This window comes from Pinus tabuliformis, chromosome 8 (assembly GCF_031772625.1).
Source record: "Pinus tabuliformis cultivar Carrire ecotype Pingquan chromosome 8, CPIR1, whole genome shotgun sequence".
NCBI lineage: Eukaryota > Viridiplantae > Streptophyta > Pinopsida > Pinales > Pinaceae > Pinus > Pinus tabuliformis.
In genome coordinates, this window is record NC_142294.1 from 1,749,177,792 (window position 1) to 1,749,205,102 (window position 27,311).

A 27,311-nucleotide genomic window follows, 5' to 3' on the forward strand; every position below is an offset into this window, starting at 1 on the left:
GAGGGTGAGAGCGACTTTGCTAGAGTGAGCCTTGAGAAGATGAATGCATGAGTGCATGGGGATCAATGTTTATTTCCTCTTATGGTTGAGTTGAGTGAGGTGGTGTTCTGATAGCCGAGGTACGAATTTCTATTTTTGGACCATTGGTCCCCACTACCACATCATCATTCCTCTCACCTTATAATCAACTCCCACTTCAGGCATCTGTAGTCTTAATTGCATTCTAACTCTTCCTCCTTTTCTTTGACTTGACTGATGCCACATGTGTGAGGACTAATTGTTTTGTCCTCGCTAATTGAACGAAGGTGGCCAAGTTAACTGGCCACCTTTCACTTATAAACCAAATTGTTTACAAACTTTACATCTTTTGATTACATTATGCAAATGAGAGAGTGAAGTGAGATACTCAACTATGGTAACAATACCTTGTTGCAGTTTGGTGAAGAGATGAGGTTTTCATTGTTCGTTGGTTGCATGTGAGCTCTCCTTTCTTTTTTTGGTTTATTTTCCTTTGATGACTTCCTTGATGTGCAGGTACCTGGTGTTGAAGATGATGTTGTTGCTGCTGCTCTGGAGCTTCTTCTACCCTTGGATCTACATGCTGGAAAATTGTTGCAACTTATGATTTTTATTATGTAGGATAGGCTACTACATGATTTCCTACGGGATGTCCTATAGTTTCTTCTCCCTCAAAAATTTTAATCATTTCTATTGTTGGGACTTGATGATGATGACCATGGATAGAGAGGAGGTCTAGGGGTGTGTGAAAGATGAGAAATAACCTTCAGGTTCTATTCCCCTTTGCTCTCTATCTCATCTTTTTCCTCTATCTTTTCTTGAAGACTGTAATTTTTTGAAAACTAATTTTTTTAATGATGAATGCAGGGGTGATCAAGGTGGAGAGAGGTATGGTAATGAAGGGGTGATGTAGGGATTTTAATTTTTTGACATGGTCAAGTCATTTCCTTGCCCTAGGGTTACTTCCTGTAGGATTCCAAAGCCACTCTAATTCCTACAGGATCATCCTGTAGGTTTGCAGGGGATCCGGTAGGTTTATAGGGAATCCTATAGAAAACACAATATCCTTGCAAACTGAGGGAAATGAGTGAAGAAAATGATAGGAATTGTGGAATGATGGAGCATAATGGATGGATAAATAAAAATATGAGTGGAATAGGTCCCTTTCAATTCTCCTTTGATCTTTGATCATCTTCCTACTGAGTTGCAAATAATTTTTCTTGATTTTTTTTCTCTCTTTTTTTTTTTTGAAAACAACTAGTCTTCCTCAAGAGAGGCTTTCACCCAGATATCTTTTTATTTCTCTTTTTTTTTTTTTACACCATTGGGCCGCCCCAAGAGGTTTTCAACCCAATAATGGGACTCAGGTGCCTCATGGAGGTTTTCACCTGAGTCTCCTTATTTTTTCTTTTTTCTTTTTTCTAGGTGACTTGATGAGGCAGGAGATGAGGCTTGCTCCACCACCATCACTATTTTATTGATACCATCAATGAACTCTTGATTTGACAATGGCCTTTTGTAAACTTTAAATCTATGCCCATTAACAAGTAGAGGAATGGCCTCTGCATCTATGGTTATGATCTGCATTGAACGATTGTCATGACATCTCTCTGTGGCATAAGGCCCTAACCATATTGTCCTTAACTTGCCCTTAAAATATTTATATCTAGAATCATATAACAAAGCCCAATCACCTTCTTGAAATTTCTTATCCTTGATGTTATTATCACGCCAGCTCTTCCTCTCAATTTGAGTTATCTCTATGTGTAGGAGGGACTGCATTCTGAACTCATCTAAATCATTCAACTGGAGAAATCTCTCTTTTTGTGCACTACTGAGATCTAGGTCTAGTTGGGCTACCATCCTCAATGTATTATACTCAAATTCAATGGATAGTAGGGCCTTTTTCCCTTAGACCATCTCATAAGGTGTGAATCCAGTGGTGGTCTTCCAGGTGGTATTATAGGCCCAGGTGGCCTTAGCTAGTCTATCTGCCCAATCTTTCCTAATGCTACTAACCACTTTGGTCAGGATGCCCTCTAGTGCTCTGTTGGTCACCTCCACTTTCCCATTAGCTTGTGGGTAATAGGGAGTGGAGGTTAAATGCTTTATCTTATGCTGGCTTAGAAAGTCTTCAATCGTTTTGGAGGTCAACTGGCTACCTTGATTAGTGAACAGTTTTCTAGGGTACCCAAACTTGTAAATTACATTCTCCCTTTAGAACTCAGCCACCTTCTCCTCTGTTGTTGTGTTGATTGCCTTGGTTTCAGCCCACTTAGTCAGATAGTCAGTGCATAAAATGATATACTGATTTTTCTTGGAAGGAGGGTCAATAAGTTCAATGAAGTCCATGCCCCACTTGTCAAATGGCTCGAAAGTGACTTGAGGTTGCCGAGGAATTTCATCTCTTGGAGTAGGCTTTCCCATCCTTTGGCACCGATCACAATGACTAGTATATATTTTCACATCCTGATGAAGAGTGGGCCAATAATAACCATACTGTAACACTTTAAATGTTTTCCACTTTGCTGCAAAGTGACCTCCACAAGGCTCGTCATGGTAGGTCAGAAGGATGTCAAATACTTCCTCCTCCCTGGCACACCTTCTCAAAATTTGATCTGGGGCTAGCTTGAAGAGGTTTTCCCAAATCCAAGCAAAGGGGGTGCTCTTCCTCACAATCTTGCTTTTCTCTTTGGAGGAAAAATTTGGTGGGAACTGTGCAGATACCAAATAGTTTTCTATGTCAGCAAACCATGGAGAGAGAACTGAAATGGTGAATAAGTTCTCATCTGGTAAATGATCATCAACCATTCCCTCCTCACTTGCAAGAAAATTTAATCTGGACAAAAAATCTGGAACAACATTTTCCTTGCCAGACTTCTCAACAATAGTTAGATCAAACTGTTGTAATAAAAGTGACCATCTAATACTTCGGGCATTCACATCAAGTTTATTCATTAAATATTTGATTGCGGCATGGTCAGTATGTACAAATGTTTGATAGCCTGTAATATAATTCCTACATTTTTTCAATGAATGCACAATAGCTAGGAGCTCCTTTTTGGTCACTGTGTAGTTTAGTTCAGCCTTTGACAAATTCTTAATGATAAAGTAAATGGCATAAGGCAAATTTTCATCTATCTGGCCTAGGGCTTCTCCTATGGCTTTGTGTGAGGCATCAGCATGTATATGAAAAGGAAGGGCCCAATTGGGCCTCGAATAATCAGTGCAGTGGTTAACTTGTCCTTCGGGGTGTACATGGCCTTTTGACATATTTTTAACCATACAAACTTAGATTCTTTGGCCAACAACCCAAATAAACGAGAAGCCAACTTGCTAAAGTGTTTTCTAAACCTTCGGTAGTATCCAATTAACCCTAGGAAAATTCTGACATCTCTCTGCTTTATTGGAGGTGGGACCCTTTGGATGATAGCTATTTTGTTTGGGTCCACCTGTAGTCCTTGCTGAGATTTTGAATGACGTAGCACAGTCCCTACAGTCATCAAGAATTCACAATTTTTGGGACTAAGAGATAGGTTCATCTCAATGAATTTGTGCAACACCTTACCCAAGTTGGACAGAGCCTTGTGGAAATCACATCCATAAGGTGTAATATCATCCATATAAATCTATACCACATCATGGACTAATTCGGCAAAGATACTCAAGACTGTTATCTCGAAAGTGGAGGAGCATTTCATAGGAAAAAAGGAAGGACCCTATAGGCAAAAGTTCCCCAAGGAAAAGTGAAGGTGGTTTTATCATGGTCTTTCGAGCTAATCTAGATTTGATTGTACCCATTGAATCCATCTAGGAAAGATAAAAATGTTTTCCCTGCCAAGCCATCTAGCACTTGGTCGATGAAGGGTAGAGGGAAATGGTCTTTCTTTATGGCTTTGCTTAACTCCCTGTAATCGACAAAAATCCTCCACTTACCATTTTTCTTTGGAGCCAACACCAAAGGAGAGATCCATTCACTGTCTGAGATAGGGTAGATAAATCATGCATCTAGCAGCTTTTGCAGTTCTTCTTTGACTATATCTTTAAGCATCAGATTCATCCTCCTTTGGGGTTGCTGGACTGGCTTGCATCCCTCTTTGACATAAATGTGGTGAGTACACACAGAGGGGTGCACTCCCTTAATTTCTTTCTAACTCCAAGAAAAGGCGTCCAGGTGTTCCTTTAGCAGGTTGCACAACTTTTCTTCTTGCTGAACAAAAAGAGATGGGTTTATTTACAAAGCTCTATCGAGGTTGAATTCTATTGTTTTGACATGGATAGGGTTGGAATCGGCTAAGCATAGATCAATCTGATGGTTTTTTTTGGTTTCATTTACTACTTCTTCTAAGGAAAATGCACTAGGAGTTGGACTTTGGAGTATGTGTTCAATCAAATAATATTCATCTTGTTGTCCCCCTCCCATGGTTGTTTCTAAGGTATAGAGTTGGGTGGAATAAACTTCATCTTCTTCCTCCTCTTCCAGCCACAAAGGCAAGTCATCTTCTAGAGATGGCTGAGTAGGAGGGTATAGGACTATCTGCTTGGACATATGCCCATTTTTTATGGTTATATTTCCAGCCCTGCAACTAATGTAGGCATCGGCAATGGCTAACTAGGGCCTCCCAAGGATGAGAGGGTAAACAGTAAGCTTAGCCTTAGGTTGGAGAAGTAGGAAATCTGCAGGGTACTCCCAAGAGTCAATCGATACAATCACATCCTCCACAATCCCCTCAGGGGTCACTGTGGAGTGGTCTACAAGTTGTAGAACTATTGTGGTCTTTCCCAATGAACCTTGGAGGTTGAGCTTGAGCATGGTGTCCTTGGTCATCACATTAATTGGAGTCCCAAGATTGATCAAAGTGTGTGGGACAATGGTGCCATTGATGTGCACATCTACTACAAGGCTTCCAGGGTCCAAATACCTTGGACAGATTACCTGCCCCAGCATTAAGTCGAACAGTTGTCCAACGACATTAATGCTAGGGGCATCTCTTCTTCACCTCCCTAGATGATTGAAGCACTTATCCTTAATCAAATTGTTGTAAATAGGCACATCTTTAATAGCTTGGAGAAGTGGAATTTTGACACATAGGTTTTTCAATTCTCCCAAAAGTTTAGTCTCCTCTTGGGTAGGCTAGAGTGGTTGGGTTAACCTCTCAGGAAAGGGTGGTGGATTTAATTTAAGCATGCTTTCCTCTCTTTCCTCCTCAACCTCCCTAGGTGGAGGTAGAGGTTGGTTGTTTGGGATTACTCTCCCAGATATCAGGTTGATTTCCTGAATCTCCACAGCATAAGCAGGATAGGATGCCTCTCCACCGTATACTTATTGTGCATGTTTGTTTTTCGGGTTCAAACTTGACTGGGCAGACATCTAGGGTTTTTTAGGTGGAGCAGAGTGTAAAATATGTTTTTGAGCAAGCGTTGAAGGCAATAAAGCTGGAGCATTGTTGTATGGGGGGCTCCACCCTTAAGGCGGTGCACTCCACTGAGGTTGTGGCAGAGCATATGGTTCAAATGACTAGCTGGCTAGATGGGAATGATACTAAGGTGCAAAGGACCAAGGAGGAGGTGTAGACTAGGATGGATGAGCAAGGGGCCCCCAAGAAGGTATGGATGTGGTGTGGTTGTGGTTGGGATATGCATGGGATGACCCTTGCATGCCCTGTTGGTATGGCCTAGGCCCATGAGGTCTCCTTTGGTTTATGTAGCATAGTTTTTCAGTTACTTCTTTAGCTCCTTGATATACAACTTTTAATCTAGGGAAAGAAGGGAACTTGTCCGTGGACTGGTTTTCTTCACAGAATTAGCATATTTCAATAGAATTCAATGGGCATTCATTCCTAGGGTGCCTCTTGGTCTATAAGGCTCTCTCTGCTTCCTCCTGTTTTACCTTAATGTGCATAGTTTCCATCTGTAGGGAAAGTGTTTGCAACATCTCACTCTTGAAATCCTCCAGCATGTTCCCAATTTCACCCTTGATGGATGAATTGGAAGAGGATGGACTGACCATAGTTTGACTACCCCTACCCTTTTTCCTAGTTGCCCTATAATCATTTCTAAAGACAGTCTTGATATGCTCATAGGGTAACTGGTAGATATTCCCTCTTGCTAACAAGTTTAGGGTATCCAGAAGATCTTCCCTTACTCCTCTAAGCAGGAGTAGCTTTAGTGACTCAGGGTCAAGTGTGCAACTGGCCCTTTCGTAGCTAAGCTGGAATCTTTCTTCATAATCCTCTAGGGATTCATCATGCCCTAAGTTCATCCTAAAAATTTCCTCTTTAGTGTCTTTAGACCTATAGTAGTCTCAATACTTGTTTTTGAAGGCTTGCTGCATATGAGCCCAAGTTGTAATGTTATCTCCAAGTAAACCCATGAACCAGCGCAAAGTTGCATCCTTGAGAGTGGATGGAAATAGCTTCAACTGTTGTTCATCATTGGTCTAGTCATAGGTTCGGCATATGACAACAAACTCAAATAAGAAAGTGTTTGGATCTTATGAGGTCAAGCCATGGAAATGAGGAAGGGTAGAGGGACTTATATTTTTCATCTTAGTATCCCCATTGGTTTTCCTTATGGGCAAGGCACCCTCAACTCTTTCCCTATTTCCTCTATCATTTATTTTTTCAGCCATTGGCTCAGTAGGAATGGGTTATCCTTCTTCTTCTTCCCCTACAAGTTCTTCAAATATGTCTGGTTTCTCACCTAAGGGTTCCTCCAGTTCACAGCCACTGAAGAAGAGGGAAGGTTGGCTGTTTGAAGCAGTGGGGGTATGTGTAAAAAAAAAGAAATGAAACTACTAGAAGAATATTAGAAACAAGAATGGAAGAAAGAAAGTAATAATCACATATTACTCAGCCACCTCCACGGCAATGACACCAAAAAGTGATGAGCACCAGTATTGCAGCAAGAATGCTGCAACTCCTAGGGTTACCAACTTTACTTTATAAACCTGGGGTTCGCACAAACTTGGAGGCGACAGTGTTGTACACACAAGTATAATTGATGGTTTTGCCTTTTGTCACTGTTCAGCTAGTGAGAGACCACTAGGGTTTTCAAGCCAGACTTCTATGGTTTCATAAGAAGCTTGATTACTAATGAAAGACAGAGAAATCTACTCTAGGGGAAAGCTTGTCTACTACAATAAGGAAAAGGACTAAAATCCAATGCTGAAAACAAACCATTTCCTAACTAACTGCTGAGAAAATATGCTTTACAATAATTCCAAGCTAACATGTATGAAAATCTATTGTCCAAAGCATGAAATTTCAAAACATCAAACATCGCCACTGTGCATGTAAAGGACTAAAATAAATTTGTTTTTCCTCCTTTTGTTCTTTTTATGGAAAAACGAGTGTGAAAGCTATTCTCTTTTGGTGATGTGATAGGTGGCTTAGGGATGTTGGTGGATGGTTGGAAGGTTTTGGAGACCCTTAGGTGACCTTGTGTGGCTTCCTGGAGGTTTTCCCTCAATTCGGCCTCAAAACAGGCCACTATGCGAAAACCTACAGGATGTCCTAAAACCCTACAAGATTCCCTGTATTTCTACAGGATACAGTCGAGAGAAAAATGATGGCTACTGAAGGTGATGGAAGGCTTAGGGAAGGTGGTTGGTGGGTGGAATGGAGTGAGAAAATTCCTAGGATCACAAGGAACTCAAAACCAAGGTTGGGAGATAGTTGGATTTGATCAACGTGCTTGGAGAAGTTTCCATGTAATATGATGAAATTGGTGAAGGTATTGGTGAAATAAACGAATGATTATGGATGGATGAAGTTGGAAGGAGGTTTCTTGCTATGAAATCTTTATCTACTTCTGAAACACCTGCACTGCATCAAACAATGGTATTTGCCCAAAAATCATGTAAACAAGAAGAATTTCACTAAGATAAAAAAACAATGTTTAATGAGATACTTGTCTACTTCATGCATGAGGAAAATTTGCAGAATAGGATGAAGTCATTGATGAGATCTACTGTAAGACTGAAAATGGAAGAAATGGTAATTAAATCCTACACTAGCGAAATGATCAAATGTTGGTTCAAGTACAGTAAACTCTAAATTCTATGAGAAAGTAGAAATCTATCTTTTTGGGGCTGCATAGGGGTCCTTTCCTCAAATCATGATCCCTAAAGGAAGATTTGAGGCCAAGACACCCACTAATAGCTTTATGATTCTCCTTTTATCCCTTCTAACCTACTACGGAAGTAAAGCACAAATGGAAGCAAACTAATAAACAAACTAATCACATCTACACTACTTGTAATGAAATACTGCGAAGGACAATTTAACCATGAATCTATGAAACTAATCTAAGCATACAGATACAAGAAGAGGAGCCTTTTCTACTAGGGTTGGGCCCTAACCCAAGATCTTCAGTCATCTAAGTGAACTCAGTACATGGATCATGAAAAATCTCATTCTCATTATCAAAACAAAAAATTACATAGCAATGTCTTCCACAATTCTGGAGCTCAAAAATAACTAGTGTTTTTACAACAAAAATTTGAATCCTAATGAGGCTCTAGACCTCTTTATTTATAAAACTGAAGTCTCCAATGACTTCCTTAAATCTAGGGAGGCTCGACTACCAACTCGAGATGAACTAACTCTTTGACTATCACTTGATCAGCTACCTTTTGATCTTCATGACTTGGCTGCTTGTACTATGAGCTAGTGTGATTGATGGAGGAATATTCAAATGAGGGAGGAGTAAATGAGGAGGATTTACCTCCTACAATCTCTCTTCCTTGTCCCATTCAAGTTTCGGCCTTTAATCTTGCCAAAATTCCCTGATTTTCTCTCACAAACCTGCATTTAATGCACATTAGTCCACTAGGCATAATATCACACTTTGACTCATCTCATTAAACAAAATATAATCAAAACATGTAATAAATTGTGAGAAAACTTGACTTGAATAAGCTAGGAGGTGAATTAAGGTCCATATAGTTACCCAATGATAAGGCTCATCATGTTCCCATAGTCATGCAGTATGAAAGCGCCACATTGCAGCAAAAAGGTTGGCTAAATAAGCTTTTTCATTTCCTTTAGGACTTTGGTTAAACCATCCCCTGTTGTCTGGTAAGCTATATCTCTTGCCAGTAGTTTGTTTGGAACCTAATATGGGAGGACATGTGGAGCTGCAATGTTGCCAAAAACTCTAATATAACTAAATGTCTCTTCACCAAACCATCTTGTGACTTGAAATATGTCTATCTTTTCTTCTTCAGAAAGTCTGGGGGGCGTTTTTATCAAAAATGGTTTTATAAATGGGTAGCATAATACCTTGGCAAATTTTGTAAAAATGGGAACTGAACTAGAATTCCCACTGTTATCACCAAAAAATTAACAATCTAGCCTAATTTGCTATATGGATCGAAGTACACCATGTAAAGCCAATTTTATCATAGTAAAATTGCTTTCACTGTGAGAAATTACCTAATAAACCACCTTTATTAAATAATTTATAGTTAAACCCATGAAGAATAATTAAATAAATCACTATTTATTCGATTTTCTTCTAGGAATAATTAATTAAAACATTGTTTATTATTATTCCTTGTTAAATTTGACCCAATCATTAAAATAAACAGATAAATCATTATTTTTCTTATTTTTCTCTAAGTATAAATAATTAATCATTAGTTAATTATTATTCTTTGTTATGTTTGACTAAATGCCTTAGGAATAATTAAATAAATCATTATTTGCTTATTATTCCTTAACTAATTCCTTGAGATAATAAATAAATTATTTATTTATTATTTCTAAATAAAATTTTAAATACTTTTTCCCTCCTAAACAAATATAATAAAATATTCCAAGTAGTAATTCCAAGAATGGGCTCAATAATATTTTATTATTGCTCATTATTCAAGGATAACTCAATATTTTGTTATAAATAGGAGGGTTTTCCATTCATTATTCACTTTTGATTATTTTCATTATTCCACTCACTGTTGTAACTCTGATTATTTCCATTGTTGCACACCATATTTTTCCTCGGTTTATGAATTATAGATGAGAGAGACTCTACAGAAGCTGAAAGAATTTGAGGATTGCCAAGAACCCATCCCATAGAGGGGGACTGGTAACATATATTTTTTCCCTTCACAGGTATTATAATAAAATCATTCTTTACAAATATGGTTTCCATTGGATGTTTTGGGGTTTTTACTCTTCATTTTACTGTTTAACTATGATTGTAGCATATATGAGGATTTTGGCAGGTTTTGTTTCTATAAATAGTTGCAGACCTATAATGTTTAACAGTCATTTCTATTATCAATATCAGTTGCCATCCCTGATCTTAAGTGGGTTCTTTTCGTACATATTGAGAAGAAAACACTACAACAAATTGGTGACTCCACTAGGGAATAATTCTAATTTAGAAACTTGGGTCTTCAATCAAAATTGGCGACTCCACTCGGTTTTAGACTTCAGATCCAAAAAACTCGGTGACCTTTAGTTTTCAGCTTAGAGTTTCCTATTTGTTCTCATCTATTAATGTTTCCTAGTGTTTTAACCCTAGATCTGATAAATTTCTGACTTCTGTAAGCTTTCTGGTCGTTTCCGCAGGTCACAGGAACTAGTGGCGGCGAAGGTGACACATTTTTCTAAAATCTATAGATCGTAAGTCTCGGAGTAGAAATCACAGTTTTCAGCCCAAAAGGTATGGTCTAGACTCCAAAATGCAGCTTTTTGCCCAAAAAGTATGATTTCATCAAAAAACAGGTCAAAACTTGCGCTTTCTGGGATTTAGGGTTTTCTCAGATCTGTTTCTGGGTTTTGTTGAGAGCTATTTGTTGGGTGTCTGACCTCCATCTCATCTTCTTAGGCCTTGATCCATTATGTTTTATTTGTCAAAGTCAAATTTAGCCTCCCTTAAGGCTTCTAGTACACTTCCGCCTTTCTAGGAGGAGTTTAGCTAAGTGAGGAGTCTGAGTTTATACAACACTTTCAGACACATTCTCCAGATCTGTAACCTTTTGTTTTAGATCTGATAAGATAGGTTGCTACCATCCATAGTTTCACATTAAAACTTGTTTGGTCATTCTCTTAGGGTCCCATCAGTTGAACTAGGTGTTTCACCCATCTCCCTATCTTTTTGCTACAATCTTCCCCTCTGGTTTTTTGTTGTTGTTGCACCACTTTCCAGCAGCTTAGAGTCACTTGATCACAGTCATATTGACATTCAGATCTCTTGACCATTTCAATCTACTTTCCATCGATTTAGCCACCTATCAGTACAGTGTTTGCAAACCCAGTTTGGGTGGGGTTTAGTTAATCGTTTTGATGTTTGTTTTATGTTATATACTTCAGTTTATTTGGAGCAAGTATTTTATTTTTTACAAAAATGATCTGGGCTTAATCAATTAATACACTTGCACACACAAGAACACCTTAAGTGAAGGCCACTTGGTTTACAGTGCCAAGCCAAGACTTAACATAATAAATTTATCTCACTACATCAAAGACAGAAGATATCTTGTTGATCTCCCTTCACCCTTTCCATGTTCCGTGTGTCCTTCCATCATTCTACCACGAAGGCGTCAACCACAGAGAGTATTAGGCCTTCACCCCCAGTTTCTGTTTGGGCGTATTACTCTGCCCCATCGGGTTCGATTTCATAGCCTTCCGAATCCCCATTCTGACTCTTCTCTTGATTCCTCATTCAATTTTGAACCTTCTTCACCGCACATCATCACCATGTCTGGACCCATAGCAGGTGCAGGAACCCAATCTGGTGGTGCCTTCAGTGCTATACCGATGGTCAGATCAAGTGGAACAGTCTCAGCAACCATTCCGGTAGCCCTTGTGCTCCCTTTTATGGCTAGGTTAAGTCTACTAGATCTTAACTAGTTGATAAATGACCCCATACACCATGATGCTGGTTGGCCCTCTATGCCGACTAAGCTTCCCTCAGACATCCCAAAGTTTGAGGGTATTTCTAGAGAGGATCCTACCAACCATGTCTGATCCTTCCACATGTGGTGTTCATCCAACTCCATAACCGATGACTCCATTCGTCTTCAGCTCTTCCAACACACGCTCACTGGAGACGCTGCAAAATGGTATGTAGACCAGCCCTCCGCCTCTTATTCTATTTTTGCAACACTTGCTAAAACGTTCTTATCATATTTCTTGTTACCTCTCTGATATGACATGGGTACAAAGCTATTGACCACATTCCATTAGTCCTCCACCACTCTCCTTTCCAACCATGTTCAATTGTGGCTTCGAAGGAGGAGCACATGTCGTGCCCCACCTTTCGAAGACCGTGTCTATCTAGATTGGTTTCTTAAGAGCCTTTTATTCCCCATTGGGAAAGATGTCGCGTCCCATTTTCCTTAGACCAAGGAAGAATCTCTCCAGACCACTTTGAGATATGATCTGATTTATGCACAATCCAGTTATTTCTATACCGTTATTCCAGACCTCCCTCATCTTGTAAGTGCCAATGCACTGGGGTCATCTCATGCCGCCGACAGTATTATTGGATCCCTTTCACACTCTTCGCCATATTATTAGCAGAGTTATGGCTATCTGCATGAGGCCACCATTTCCTCCAACATTTATGCCCCTCCTGCTAGAAACATGTTTCCAGGGCCCCAACCCATCTACCAAACTGTTGCTACTCATGCACAGCCTGGCGCTCCAGCCCCTCAAGCATTAGCGCCGCAAACTCCCATTCATCCTCAACCCCAGCAACCACCACCCCCCCAGGGACAATTGTTTGCACAACAGATTGATGCCAATCCCCAAAATTTGAAGAAAAATAATAAGGGGAAGGGTAACAAGGGTAACCAAGGTAACCAGTCTAGAGAAGCTCAGGGGAATCAGCCTAATACCAACAACCAGTAATAGGGTGTCCAGACCAAGAAAAACAAGGCTATTTGCATGAATGAGCCTTATGCATGCTGTGGTGTACATGGCCACTACACACATGAGTGTCCCCTTTTACCCCAGATGGGCCAGCTATGGGAAGCTCAAGCAACTTCTCGAGGTCAAAAATCGCCTAAAAATCCTACACCACCTCAACTAGCCATGTTCACAAATCCTTTCCCTCAGCAAGGATTTATTACTGCTCAACTCCAGCCATGTCAAGCAGCCCACCTCCCCCAACCTTTTGGTCCCGATGACTACCAAATCCTAATGATGAACTCTGATGAGGTTAACTCCTCAAATATCAACCTAAAAACTCGGTCATGTCAATATGACAAGCCCTCCACTTCGTTAGCTGCCAAGTCTAAAAACAAAGTGTCCGTTGAGCCTCTTACGACACCAAATGGTCCTCTACAGATCCCTCAACCCAAAGTTGAGTCCATTCCCAACATCCCAAAGGGACCATTACACCGTAATGCATCTTCTAATAGAGTTTTCCATACATACGGTATAGTAGATGACTTGGCGCAATCACTTGTCGCCATGTCAAGAATGGAAGTTCTCTAGTCGTGCCCTTCCCAAAAGAAGGCTCTACTAATTGCCTTGGGTACAGTGGACCCTTATGACGATCGCTTGATTGTCTTCCTGGTTGATACATCAGAGAAACCCCCATTACCTTCATCTGTTGCTTTCCATATACCAGATAGAGTCCGTAATTCCGTCATCTCTAGATGCATTATTAACGAAGGCGTATCCACCTGTGTGATGTTTGCTGCTATTTGGAAACAACTCAAGTCACCTGAGTTGTCCCCCTCCACCATCACCTTGCCCACTTGGGATGGACACTACTCCTAGCCCCTTGGCATGTACCACAACTCTCCAATGACCCTTGTGGGTAAGACTATCCATGTTGATATCGAAGTCATCAATTCCCCTTTGGATTACAATATCCTCTTAGGTAGTAGTTACACACATGCCATGTCAGTTGTCACGTCTGCGGTGTTCTACAAGATGTTCTTCCCCCATGAAGGGAAGATCGTTACCATTGATCAGTTGAATTACTACAAGCCGACATCCGTAACATGCCCCGAGTCCATCATCTCGTTGGTATTTGATAAACGGTCATCCACTCCTTACAATAGTGTCTCACCCGGAGTCTATAAGGACTCCTCATTTTTGGGTGCCTTCCCTGGTCCTCCCCCTCCCATTTCTGAACCTACTTCCATGAGTGTTTGTAGGTTACAAGCTTCATGGGCTGCCCTTAAGCAGTCCAGTACACCTAATCAATAGCTAACTCCCCGGCATCATGTTGTTGTTCTTCCAGCTGAACCCTCTAGACCCACTCCCCTGGGACCTCCTCCGTTTGTGGGTGCCTCTCTTATGTTCCCTCCACAAACTGTTCCTCCAGGTCTCAACCATCCAAGAGTTATTCCATCAGGGCATTATCTTGCTGGCTAGATACCTTTCTTATTCCCCTCTCCAGGGATTTTTTCTATACCTGTCATGGCTTTGGTGGTCCTTCCTAACATGACTTACAGGATCCCATTATGGTACATCGATCCCCCTACAAACATTCTACCTATTTAGCCATGACCATATCATGCTTTGACCCCAGTTCAATTGGTCCCCATGACCCCTGCCGCTGCTTCAGTACCATCATAACCTCAAAGAACCAACTCCTGTTACGAAAGCAACTGACGAGGGGGGCAAAACCAAGAAGAAAGATTCGAAGGATAAGGCTCCCCAAGCTCCTCCAGCCCATAAGCCCCCAAAGCTGTGTGCTTTGTGTGAAATTGTTGGGCATGCTACCAACAATTGTCCCAAACTTCCTCAACTTAAACCCTTGGTTCATGAAGCATTCCCTGAGTCGAATATTCTGGAAGTCCATGTTGACATACCGGTCCCACCTAAGAAACTAAAAACGCTTCGCACAAACCACCCTTGTGCCCTTTGTGATCTTCATGGTCACTATTCCCATTGTTTCCCTCGTCTCAACGAGTTTCGCGATTTCCTTAAGGCGATTCGTGAATATGAGACCACTCGTGGTAGAGTCGCTACTCCTCTACCTATGGATTCTCGTACCACCAGTCAACCTGAACATGGAAACTCTGGCCCCTCCCCTGATGTCGAGATGATAGACAACATAGGCCACACTCTATACCTTTCATCATCCTTGAGTTCCTCACCTAAAAACCTTCTTGAGGTTGTTGTGCACATTTCTATCGAACGTTTCTTGACAGAATCCGAGGTCTCAACGTTAGTATACCCTTTGTCTACCATCCCGTCGTCTGTCATCTAAGACGATGCGTATGTGAACCCTATTCTTCAGATTGATGCACCAAGTAATGCTACCGCATTATGTACTCAGACTTCCTCCCATCCACCCATCTCTCAGCCTGATGAAGACACCATGGAAGCTATGGCTACCGCTGATTACCTCTACACCTGAGTAAGCGGGCATTCATTCATGAGGATTTCGAAGGCTATATCCTTCCTAGTTCTCCCAATGTGTTCTACCTCCATAAATGTTTCTCACAACACATCCCTTTTATTTGCGTGTCTTTATTTCTTCCATATAGTTAGTTAGATTGCACCATCTCATCCGTTGTCTTTTGCACCTTTTAGATGGATCCATCATCCACATCGTATATCGGCCATGTCGATGGTGCGAGTCACTTCTCCTAGAATCTAGCCTCGGCCATTTTACCCCCATGCATATGTTAGTCCTTTCAAAGGGCATGTGCATTGGATCTACCACCAATAATCAGGCCGAATATGATGCAATGATAGGTTTGTTAGTCGATGCCTTTGCTCATCTCATCCTTCATCTTCATGTTCGTTTAGATTCCTTGCTACTTGTCATGCAATTCAAATGGTGTGTATCACGTGCATAACCAAGTCCTATTTAGAAGATATCTACGAGTGAAGCTACTAGTACGTGAATTTGAAATCATTACATTATGAATGTACCTAGAGAAACCAACATTCTAGATTGGCATTTATCACATGTGTACCACAAAAGATAACCACACAAATGGTGAACCACCATCGTCATGTAAAATGCATAATCATATTATGTATCATATAAGTGTTTGGAGCCCATATCTCTAAATACATCCAGTATGCCCACAGAATACTATGGGGCACATAGGCCCCTACATATCCTTTGGAGGATCTCATGCTAAGTTGGGTTGAGATGCTTGAATCCCTTTTTCGAGCACCTAGAACACAATGTCACTCCATAAACTCCTCCTTCTAGGGGGCATCATTCCCACCTTTTCATACCAGATTAGCATACCATACGTGGGGGCATGATGGTTTTCCCCTGGACATCTTCTCAATTGATTAACATAAGTCTCATCCTAGATCTCCACCAGATCTAGGTATGGTCGATTATCCTCCCATTCCTTGGATTTTTTGTCCTACCAGCCTCTCCAGTGATCCATATGCACTTAGCATATCATAGACATTTGATACAATATCTTCAAATATTCTACTCTATTACCACCTAGTCCCCATGTTTGACTTAGTGGGTGAGGATGATTCTAGGCCTCCTTTATAAGTTCATTCTAATTTTCCTATTCCCTTAATTCTTCACCACGAACCATCATTCCAAGAAGCACTATGGCCATATTTAGACAATTAAGACAACTTTCCTGAAAGTCGTAGATCCTGATTCTGATGGTAGGTTTTTCTGCTACAATATCCATAATATTTAGGACCTTCTCCTCCTCTCAAATTGGAGGGAAAACACCCTTTTATAGAAAAATCCACCATTTTTTTGTTGCCCATTGCAACTATACCGTAGCTCAGTTTGACGAACCATAAGAACCATTGGAAAGCACTCACTGAGAACTATAATGGATTTTCCTCATTTTTTTATGATTTGACACTTCACCAAGAAACCATTTTTCCAAGAAGGGTCACTTCATTGCCTCTTAAAATCAAATTTCATCATAAAGAAACAATTTTACTTAATACTTGTCGTACCATCTGTAGATCTTCGTCATGAGTAACCATCATTTACTCATGTTTTCATGGTCCCCACCGGGCCTTGTCTATGTGGCAGCGTCATCAAGTCACCCTTGTTCAGAGCATCCACGATGAGTCACCTTGCATTCTTGGAGTCTATTTCATGTCCCATCATATCATGTCACAATATTCCATCCATATTTTCATACATTTCATCTTGTGTTGCCTATTTTGGCCTCCACTCATACTGTCCCCATCCCCTCCAGAGTTGAATCAGTTGCTTCCAAGTCAACCATGCACTTTATGCTCTGACACGGGAAGTCATCTGTTTGTCCCACAGTCCCACTTTTCCCCATTATCTCTGGTTTTAGTCCAACAGTCACATTACTATTTTCCCTCGTGCTTTAGTTGAGGACCCTCATTGCCTTATCTATTATGAGCCCTATTCTGGTGACATCAACTCATTTATTCCAGAAGAATGGCCTAGAGGGTGGTGTATCTTGGTTCTAGCTTCCATTCTTGTTCGGCACCTTGGATCGAGCAAAGGGTCCCATCATTTCCCTTTGACTTGGTCGTTTCATGTTTGTGATCCATACACTTGATGGCCCAGTGATGCAACAAATTGTACCAGTGATTCCCGGGTGTGCGTGAGATGTTTCAGACCTCATGAGGGGCTAAACCTTCAGGTAGCCCCCCCCCCCACATACCCGGATGCATACCTATTATGCTACAACTGTAGAAATTTTGAATAATTTAACACATATTCAATGGAGATTATCCTGATCATGTACTAATGCGGAAAACATACACAATACATAAGCTCCTCTACGTTGATCAAGAATATAGCAGCATCAATAACAATAAAACATCAAGAGCATTCACACATTAACACAGTATGTATCACGGGGAAAGCATCTCGCTAAAAACCCCACACTATCTGTATATTAATGATTGAGTCATGTAACATTACACAGCATAATACTTCTCACAAGTATCTCCACCTCTGTTACACACAATACAGCTCAGATCTGATCTCCAAATCTCTTCCACTGCTTGCCTGCCTCCACTGCTCAATACCTGCTCAAGAACTGATGAGAATTAGCTTCCCAAACTCGATTTTCACCTGCAAAATAGTCACTCACTCTTTGTGGACGTGAGAAAAGGCTAAAATGCGGGCCAAATACGTGAGCAAACTCATTGGCATACTCAATCCCTTGATTGTGCAAGATCTGGTGCACAACTATAGTCACAACTGATAGCAATCTGATTCTCTACCACCTGTCCCTGTTGAACTGAACATGCACTGACATGCAACTGAGTTAACTGATGTATTCTTTAGTTGTATTATGAGTTAATAATTAGTTTAACAACTCATCATTAGTCTATCTGCAGTTAGACTAACTAGAACCAGTTTAACTAAGTTAAACTGAACACAACTCCATCAACTGTACCTCCAGTCCACTAAACTCAACTCACTTGAGTTCTAACTGAAGTCATGCATGCAACAACTCAAATGACTCATAAGAAAAACGAATTTCCTTCTGACAGCTGCATGTGCCACTTCCGTAGCTCAAACTGAAGTGCTCCAAGAGAATAAGATTAAGTTTATAGTCCAAATATTATTGTGAGATAATAATATTTGACTTTTCTATTTTTGACAGCCAGTCTAAAAATAGACTTGATCACTCACACTGTGATCACTCACACTTTCACCAAAAATAGAAGTCCATCTATTTTTCCCAACTTGATCAATCATCCATAAACATAGACATGATCCATATGTCTAAAAATAGACATAGTCTAAAAATAGACTTGCGTCAAAAATAGCCTGCGGGCCCACTTAGTGAAGGCGACTCTTTTCACTAAGCTCCATCATCTTGTTGCAATCTCAACACTCCCTCTCGACAAGATATGGATTATCAGCAACCCCTATCCTGCCTCGGTGGTACTCGAATTTGCTCCTGGTGAGAGCCTTCGTCATAATATCAGCATCATGATCCTCCGTTGGAATGTACGAAAGTAACATGATCCTCCGCTGCACACAATCTCTGATATGATGGTACCTGATGTGCTTGGACCCGAAAAACCTGACCAAGATCATCCTCATCCACACAGATCTTTGCTTCCTGCTGTACCAAGAAACTACTGTCGATCCGATACTGAAGACCCCTCCTGATGTGCTCTTTCTGTCCGTTGGGCTCCCTACCCACTCTGCATCCTCCTGCCTGTACCAAGATCCATATCCCAATGTGCCTCTCAAGTGGCTCAATACATGCTTGCCCGCCTTCCAGAAGAGCTTGGTAGGCTTAACCATAGCTTGTGAAAGCTGGTTAACTGCATAGCATATATCAGGTCGTGTATTGACCAAATACATCAGCGACCCCACCAACTGTCGATAAACAGTGGCATCCACTTCTTCTCCCGAAGTGGCATCCTCCTTCCTCCAACCTCCAGGAAGAGGAGTATCAACAGGCTTGCAGCCATTCATGTTGAACTTCTCCAGTATCTCCCGAGCATACTTGCCCTGAGAAACAAACAGTCCACCACTGCGCTGCCATATTTCCAATCCTAGCAAATAGTGAAGGAGGCCCAAGTCCTTCATCTCAATCTCTGTAGCAAGATCCTTCTTGCATGACAGTATCAACAGCTCATCACCCGTTAGAATCAAATCATCAACATACAGTACAATGATAAGCAACTTACCCTCCACCACAATCTGGTATAGGTTCGGATCCGCCTCGCTCTTGGAGAATCCAAGTCCTGTGAAATAGCTGTCTATCCGTGTGTACCAAGCACGTGGTGCTTGCTTCAACCCATACAGCGCTCTCTTGAGCCTGCACACATGCGACTCGCTACTGAAGACTTCAAAGCCTTCGGGTTGCTCAATGTACACCTCCTCCTCAATGACTCCGTTGAGGAACGCAGTCTTCACATCCATCTGATGAATGTGCCATCCCATCTGCGCTGAGAGAGCAAGAATCGTCCGTATGGAAGAATACCTTGCGACAGGTGCAAAGGTCTCCTCATAATCGATCCCCTCAATCTGTGAAAAGCCTCGGGCAACAAATCTTGCCTTATACTTCTCCACACTCCTGTCAGCTACCTGCTTAACTTTGTAGATCCATCTCGAACCCACCACTGATTTCCCTTCCGGTCTAGGAACAATCTCCCATGCACTGTTTCTGACAATAGAATCATACTCTTCCACCATGGCGTCTACCCATGCGGGATCCTCCACAGCTTCCTCGAAAGAGGATGGCTCAGTCACAACACACTTGCTCATAAGAGCCATGTATCCAGTGTACCGATCAGGTGACTGTCTCTACCTGCGTTGGGCTGTAGGTGGTCCTACAACTTTCTCTGCATCTTGAGCCAGTCGCTCAGCTTCTGTCAAGCGCTTTCGCCCTCTGATGGTTGGTGCTGCATGAGTGGTCTCTTCCACTCCATGAACCTCGTCCTGTGGCTGATCCACGTCCTGAAGCTCATCCTTAGGAACTAATAGCTCCTCATCTGCATGCAAGTGTAGCTCCCTCTCAAGCGAACACTTCATGGCTTTCTCCTCCTGAAATTTTATATCCCGTCGCACAACAGTTTTACCACTGTCTGGCAAATACACACGATAGTTGTGGGGCGTATCAGTGTACCCCACAAATATCCCAACCTCTGCAGTCGGCTCCAACTTCTTTCTGGCATCCTTCGTCACATGCATGTAAACGTTAGCACCAAAAATCCTCAAATGAGAGAGATCAGGCTTCTTACCAGAATAAGCCTCCTCGGGTGTACTCATGCCAAGTATCCTATGAGGACAACGGTTCTGCACATAAACTGCTGTATTGCATGCTTCCGCCCACAAGTGAAGGGGTAGGCCCTGATCATGCAACATTGCCCGTGCAGCACCCACAATCGTTCTGTTCTTCCGCTCAGCTACCCCGTTCTGCTGTGGGTTATGGGGAGCTATGAGCTCTCTACGAATCCCTTCTGCCTTGCAGAAATCCTTGAACTCGTCCGAGATGTATTCACCACCATTATCGCTCCTAAGAGCCTTCACCTTCTTCCCCGACTCCTTCTCGACCAGTGCTTTGAATTCACAGAACTTTGAATATGTCTCGCTCATCTTCTGCATGAAGAAGATCCAGCACTTACGAGAGAAATCATCAACAAAAATCACATAATACCTTTGTTTTGTTGTCGAAGCAACTGAGAAAGGTCCACACACGTCTGTGTGAATTCTCTCAAGGATCGTCGTGGCGCGACTATCCTTCTCGTGAAAGGTGGCTTTCACAAACTTCCCCAAAGTACACCCCTTGCACTGATCTGACTGCGCAAGTGTGCCTTTAGGAAGCCCTGTAGTGATCTGCTGCAGTATCTTCAAGGCTCCATGGTGAAGGTGACCCAATCTCCTGTGCCACAACTCGCCATCATCCCGGCTCACCAATCCTTCTGCCTTGCCTGCCATTGCTGCGCATCCATCTACATGCAACTGATAAAGGTTCCTCACTCGAACCCCTATCTTCTGGGTCTCACCAGTTGTCTTGCTGCGCAGGAAGGCCTTTCCCTCGCTGAAAACAACATCATACCCCTTGTCTTCTAACATCGCCACTGAGATGAGATTCTTCTTCAATCCTGGAACATGCATGACTTCCTTCAATACAAAGGGTTTACCAGACTCCCTCTCAAAGGAAATGGTACCGATACCAGTTGCACTGTATCTACCATCATCGCCCATCTCGATGTGCACTCCAAGATCTTTGTCCTCCAGATCAGAGAACAAATCTCTATCTCCCGTCATGTGAAAAGACGCACCACTGTCCAGGAACCACACTGATCCCATCACACTTGAAACCAAGCATGCGATCAATGAAAAATCAAGCTCAAACTGAGAAGCTAAAGCCTCTCCCCCTGCAGATCCAGCAGCTTGCTTGTTCTTCTTCTTCTGCGGACAATTTGTGGCATAGTGTCCATGCTGGTGACAGTGAAAACACTTCACCTTGGACATACCCTGCTTCTTGCCTTTCGCACCAGACTGAGAAGATTTCTTGCTCTTCCCTTTCTTTGCTTTGGCAGCCAAAGCACAATTCTCTTCATCAGCTCCCTTTGACGAAGATCCGTCCCTGATACTCCGCCTGATCTCCTCCTGCACAAGATCTGACCATAGTCTTTCCCATCCTAGCAACTTCTCCCGACCATTGACAGAGTCCTGATAGGAATGCCAACTCTTCGGAAGACCAAGGAGAGCCAAGCTCACCAAGTCCTCATCATCGACAGTAAACCCCACACTTCCCAACTCATCTCGACACTGAGTGAACTTCGTGAGATACTTGGGAATACTGTCTCCCTTCTCGCATTTGATGTTTCTGAGTTTATCTTTGAGCGCCAGCTTCCTCTGATCGCTCTTGCTTTGGAATAATTCTGTTAATGATTTCCACATCAAATATGGAGTAGCCTTTCCAAGGAGGCTGGACACAATGTGATCCTTCACGCCCTCCAACAGAATTCTTCGACATTTTGCGATCTTCTTTTGCCAAGCATCAGCTTGAGTAGCATCAGTAGGCTTTGGGATATCCGTATCTATGAATTCCTTCAGCCCGTTATCATCCAATACTGCCTCCATCCTGTCCTTCCATGCAATATAGTTTGAGCTGCCCTCAAGAGCATACTCCAATCGCAATCCGTTGAAAGACATTGTTGCGTTGTCACCAAGAAAACACTGCTGCAAATTCGAATTCCACCAGCAACCAACTCAACTGCTTCCGATCAACCCTCGCTTGATATCCTGTAAAAATCTCTTCTACAAATCAAGCTGCTCCGATACCATGTAGAAACTTTTTCTACAATTATCTAGCTCTGATACCATGTAGAAATTTTGAATAATTTAACACATATTCAATGGACATTATCCTGATCATGTACTAATGCGGAAAACATACACAATACATAAGCTCCTCTACGTTGATCAAGAATATAGCAGCATCAATAACAATAAAACATCAAGAGCATTCACACATTAACACAGTATGTATCACGGGGAAAGCATCGCGCTAAAAACCCCAACTATTTGTATATTAATGATTGAGTCATGTAACATTACACAGCATAATACTTCTCACAAGTATCTCCACCTCTGTTACACACAATACAGCTCAGATCTGATCTCCAAATCTCTTCCGCTGCTTGCCTGCCTCCACTGCTCAATACCTGCTCAAGAACTGATGAGAATAGCTTCCCAAACTCGATTTTCACCTGCAAAATAGTCACTCACTCTTTGTGGACGTGAGCAAAGGCTAAAATGTGGGCCAAATACGTGAGCAAACTCATTGGCATACTCAATCCCTTGATTGTGCAAGATCTGGTGCACAACTATAGTCACAACTGATAGCAATCTGATTCTCTACCACCTGTCCCTGTTGAACTGAACATGCACTGACATGCAACTGAGTTAACTGATGTATTCTTTAGTTGTATTATGAGTTAATAATTAGTTTAACAACTCATCATTAGTCTATCTGCAGTTAGACTAACTAGAACCAGTTTAACTAAGTTAAACTGAACACAACTCCATCAACTGTACCTCCAGTCCACTAAACTCAACTCACTTGAGTTCTAACTGAAGTCATGCATGCAACAACTCAACTGACTCATAAGAAAAACGAATTTCCTTCTGATAGCTGCATGTGCCACTTCCGTAGCTCAAACTGAAGTGCTCCAAGAGAATAAGATTAAGTTTATAGTCCAAATATTATTGTGAGATAATAATATTTGACTTTTCTATTTTTGACAGCCAGTCTAAAAATAGACTTGATCACTCACACTGTGATCACTCACACTTTCACCAAAAATAGAAGTCCATCTATTTTTCCCAACTTGATCAATCATCCATAAACATAGACATGATCCATATGTCTAAAAATAGACATAGTCTAAAAATAGACTTGCGCCAAAAATAGCCTGCGGGCCCACTTAGTGAAGGCGACTCTTTTCACTAAGCTCCATCATCTTGTTGCAATCTCAACAAAAACCTCAGATGTAGTTCCGTAGAGTTGATGGGTTTGGTTCCTACCAATCGCAATGTTCATAGCAGGCATGTCTCCTCCAGATGATCCATTTAGTTTTGCAGATCCCTCCCTTGTTCAACAGGGCTTCTTTGGTTGTTCTACCCTCCCTCCCACCCATTTTTTAAGGGAAGGGACTTTGTATCTCATGTACTCATATATTATTGTATTCAGTCCTAGCTCATGTTTTTACCAGGTGCATTATGTATATGGGACACATTGTATTATTTTCTGGCCCTGTTATGATACGAGTCATGTACCATTCAGCATGTACTTTATTGCTTAGTTTCATATTTCTGGGTGAACCATTATTTTTGTACTAAGTTATCTCAGTGGGTATGGGTATGCCTCCCTCACCTCATTGAGGTCTGGTACCACAACAAAAAAGGAGACTTGCATTAGTCTCGCCCCCTTTGTCACTATCCTCTCTCAACTTCAACTTCATTGGTCTCTCTCTCTCTCTCCTTGACTCCCATGCGTTGTCTAGTGATTGTGTCTTTACAACGTACTTCATTCATATGTTTTTCTCCTAACACTCGTACGTTGGGTAGAAATCTGTTATCACCAAAAAATTCATCATCTAGCCTAATTTACTAGATGGATCGAAGTACACCATGTAAAGCCAATTTTACCATAGTAAAATTGCTTTCACTATGAGAAATTACCTAATAAACCACCTTTATTAAGTAATTTATAGTTAAACCCATGAAGAATAATTAAATAAATCACTATTTATTTTCTTTTCTCCTAGGAATATTTAATTAAACCATTTGTTTATTATTATTCCTTGTTAAATTTGAACCAATCATGAAAAATAAACATATAAATCATTATTTATCATATTTTTCTGTAAGAATAACTAATTAATCATTAATTAATTACTATTCTTTGTTAGGTTTGACTAAATACCTTACGAGTAATTAAATAAATCATTATTTGTTTATTATTCCTTAACTAATTCCTTGAAATAATAAATAAATCATTTATTTATTTATTATTTCTAAATAAAAGTTTAAATACCTTTTCCCTCCTAAACAAATATAATAAAATATTCCAAGTGGTAATTCCAAGAATGGGATCAATAATATTTTATTATTGCTCATTATTCGAGGATAACTCAATATTTTGTTATAAATAGGAAGGTTTTCCATTCATTATTCACTTTTGATTATTTTCATTATTTCACTCACTGTTGTAACTATGATTATTTTCATTGTCGCGCACCATATTTTTCCTGGGTTTATGCATTATAGGGGAGAGAGACTCTACAGAAGCTGAAAATGTTTGAGGATTTCCAAGAACCCATCCCATAGAGGGGGATTGGTAACATATATTTGTTCCCTTCATAGGTGTTATAATAAAATCATTCTTTACAAATCTAATTTACATTGGATGTTTTGGGATTATTACTCTTCATTTTAAAGTTTAACTATGATTGCAACATAGATCAGGATTTTCACAGGTTTTGTTTCTATCAATAGCTACAAATCTACAATGTTTAGTAGTCATTTTTTTTGTTGAGATCGATTTTCATCACCGATCTTAAGTGGGTTCTTTTCGTACATCATTAAGAAAAAAATACTACAACACCCACAATATTTTATGATACAAATGGATGGGGAGAGGGTTCTGTGTAGTCTATTTCCAACCTATGTTTGGAAATCATGAAAAAAAAACAAATGGCATCCATTACATAAGAGCTCATATAAAAAGGCGGAATAGTTCTTGATGATATATTTCACTTTTTTCGATATTCCCTAATAGCCATAGCTAAATTATTTGACAAAATATGACTCAAATTCATAATCATTGTGTTAACTACTACATCAATCAATGGAATCCACTCTATAGAAAATTTGGTACTATCAGCATTCCCAAATAATCTACACATCACCGCAGCAACGAAATTATGTGGAGCCGAGAGGGATGAAATTGGGTGCATACTGGATTTCTCATGTTTGAAATTTCTTGAGCCTAACCTCCAATTCTGTGTAACGTCCAATGGGTCCTCATTCTCTTTGGAATTTTTTTCAAGGAATTCTTTATCATAGAGATTTTTAGGCTCTGGTAGATGGTACATCTGGCACAAATTTCTGGCGTGAAAGACCCCATAAAATCATGTCTTGAATTTTTGAAAGTTCTATCTGAAATATTCACACTATCAATTACCCATTTCACCATATCTGTGTATGGTAATATCTTGGGCCTTGCAGCTATTCTTTATAGAAACGAGCATGCTGCCTCAAAGTAGGAAGGGTCATATTATACTTCAACATCAGTTGTCACCTTAGTTTCCAGTGGTCTAGGTTTCTCTTCATCCAGTAAGTTATACATGGCTTCCAACGATGTGGTTCCTCCATCTTTGTTGCAGGTGGTATTAGAGAAGAGTGGGGTCATGTCCAATTTCTCAAACGTAGTATTTTTTCCTTTCTTTGCCATCTTTTCAAATGTTGTTTCGCCCAGAGGTTGCCTGAAATTGAGTAATGGAGATTATTGGATAAACACACAGAGCGGAAATGACAGTGAAAATGAAATGATCAAGTTAATTTTGAAAGATGACAAGGAAGAATACTTTATTTGAAAATACAGATGAAAGATATCAAATCATGTTGAGCCGTTTTGAACATAAATGCCATTAAAACTTATTAATTATGCACTAAGGTCTTATAATTATTTCCTTTATGACTCATTTAAACCATCGTAATGCAAATTTGTCAGTGGTACTTCAATTTGATGATTTAAAGCATGTGACACTGATTATGCGATTGCGATTAATGGTAATTATCACAATATCACAAATCGCAACATCGTAAATCACAACATCGCAACATCGCAAATCGCAACATTGAAATATTGGTTATGTATCATTTCAAAGTTATTTAGTATTTTGTGATATGAAATGTGAGCAACATACCTTTTATCCTTTTGAGTGCATTTCGTTTGAATGAATAAAGATTGCATAAAGTGGATTTTTACTATGCATCGGACCTGATCTAAGCTATAATAATTTTCACATAATTCCATCGGGTCCGAGTCATATCACATTTCGCAACGTTTCATGGTTTTCAAGCTTGGCCTTTGTGTAAAAACCACGATGCGATGAGCATTTGACTTGTCATGTCGTAATATCGCAAATCACGTATCCTAAAGGTTTTGCTTGTTTGTGCTTTTATAAATGTCACTATGCGATTGCAATAGGTACTTTCTTTCGTAAGAAATGCTTTAAGCCTTAGTTTTAATGATACCATAAGTCTACTATGGTGATCCCTTTTATCGCGATGGAGGGTTCCGATTGTCCATTATCATTTGTTATGCAAGGTCCAACGATTTTGTAGTGTTGTTTTAATCAATCTTAATTAACTGAAACTACAACAATAATTGTCAACCC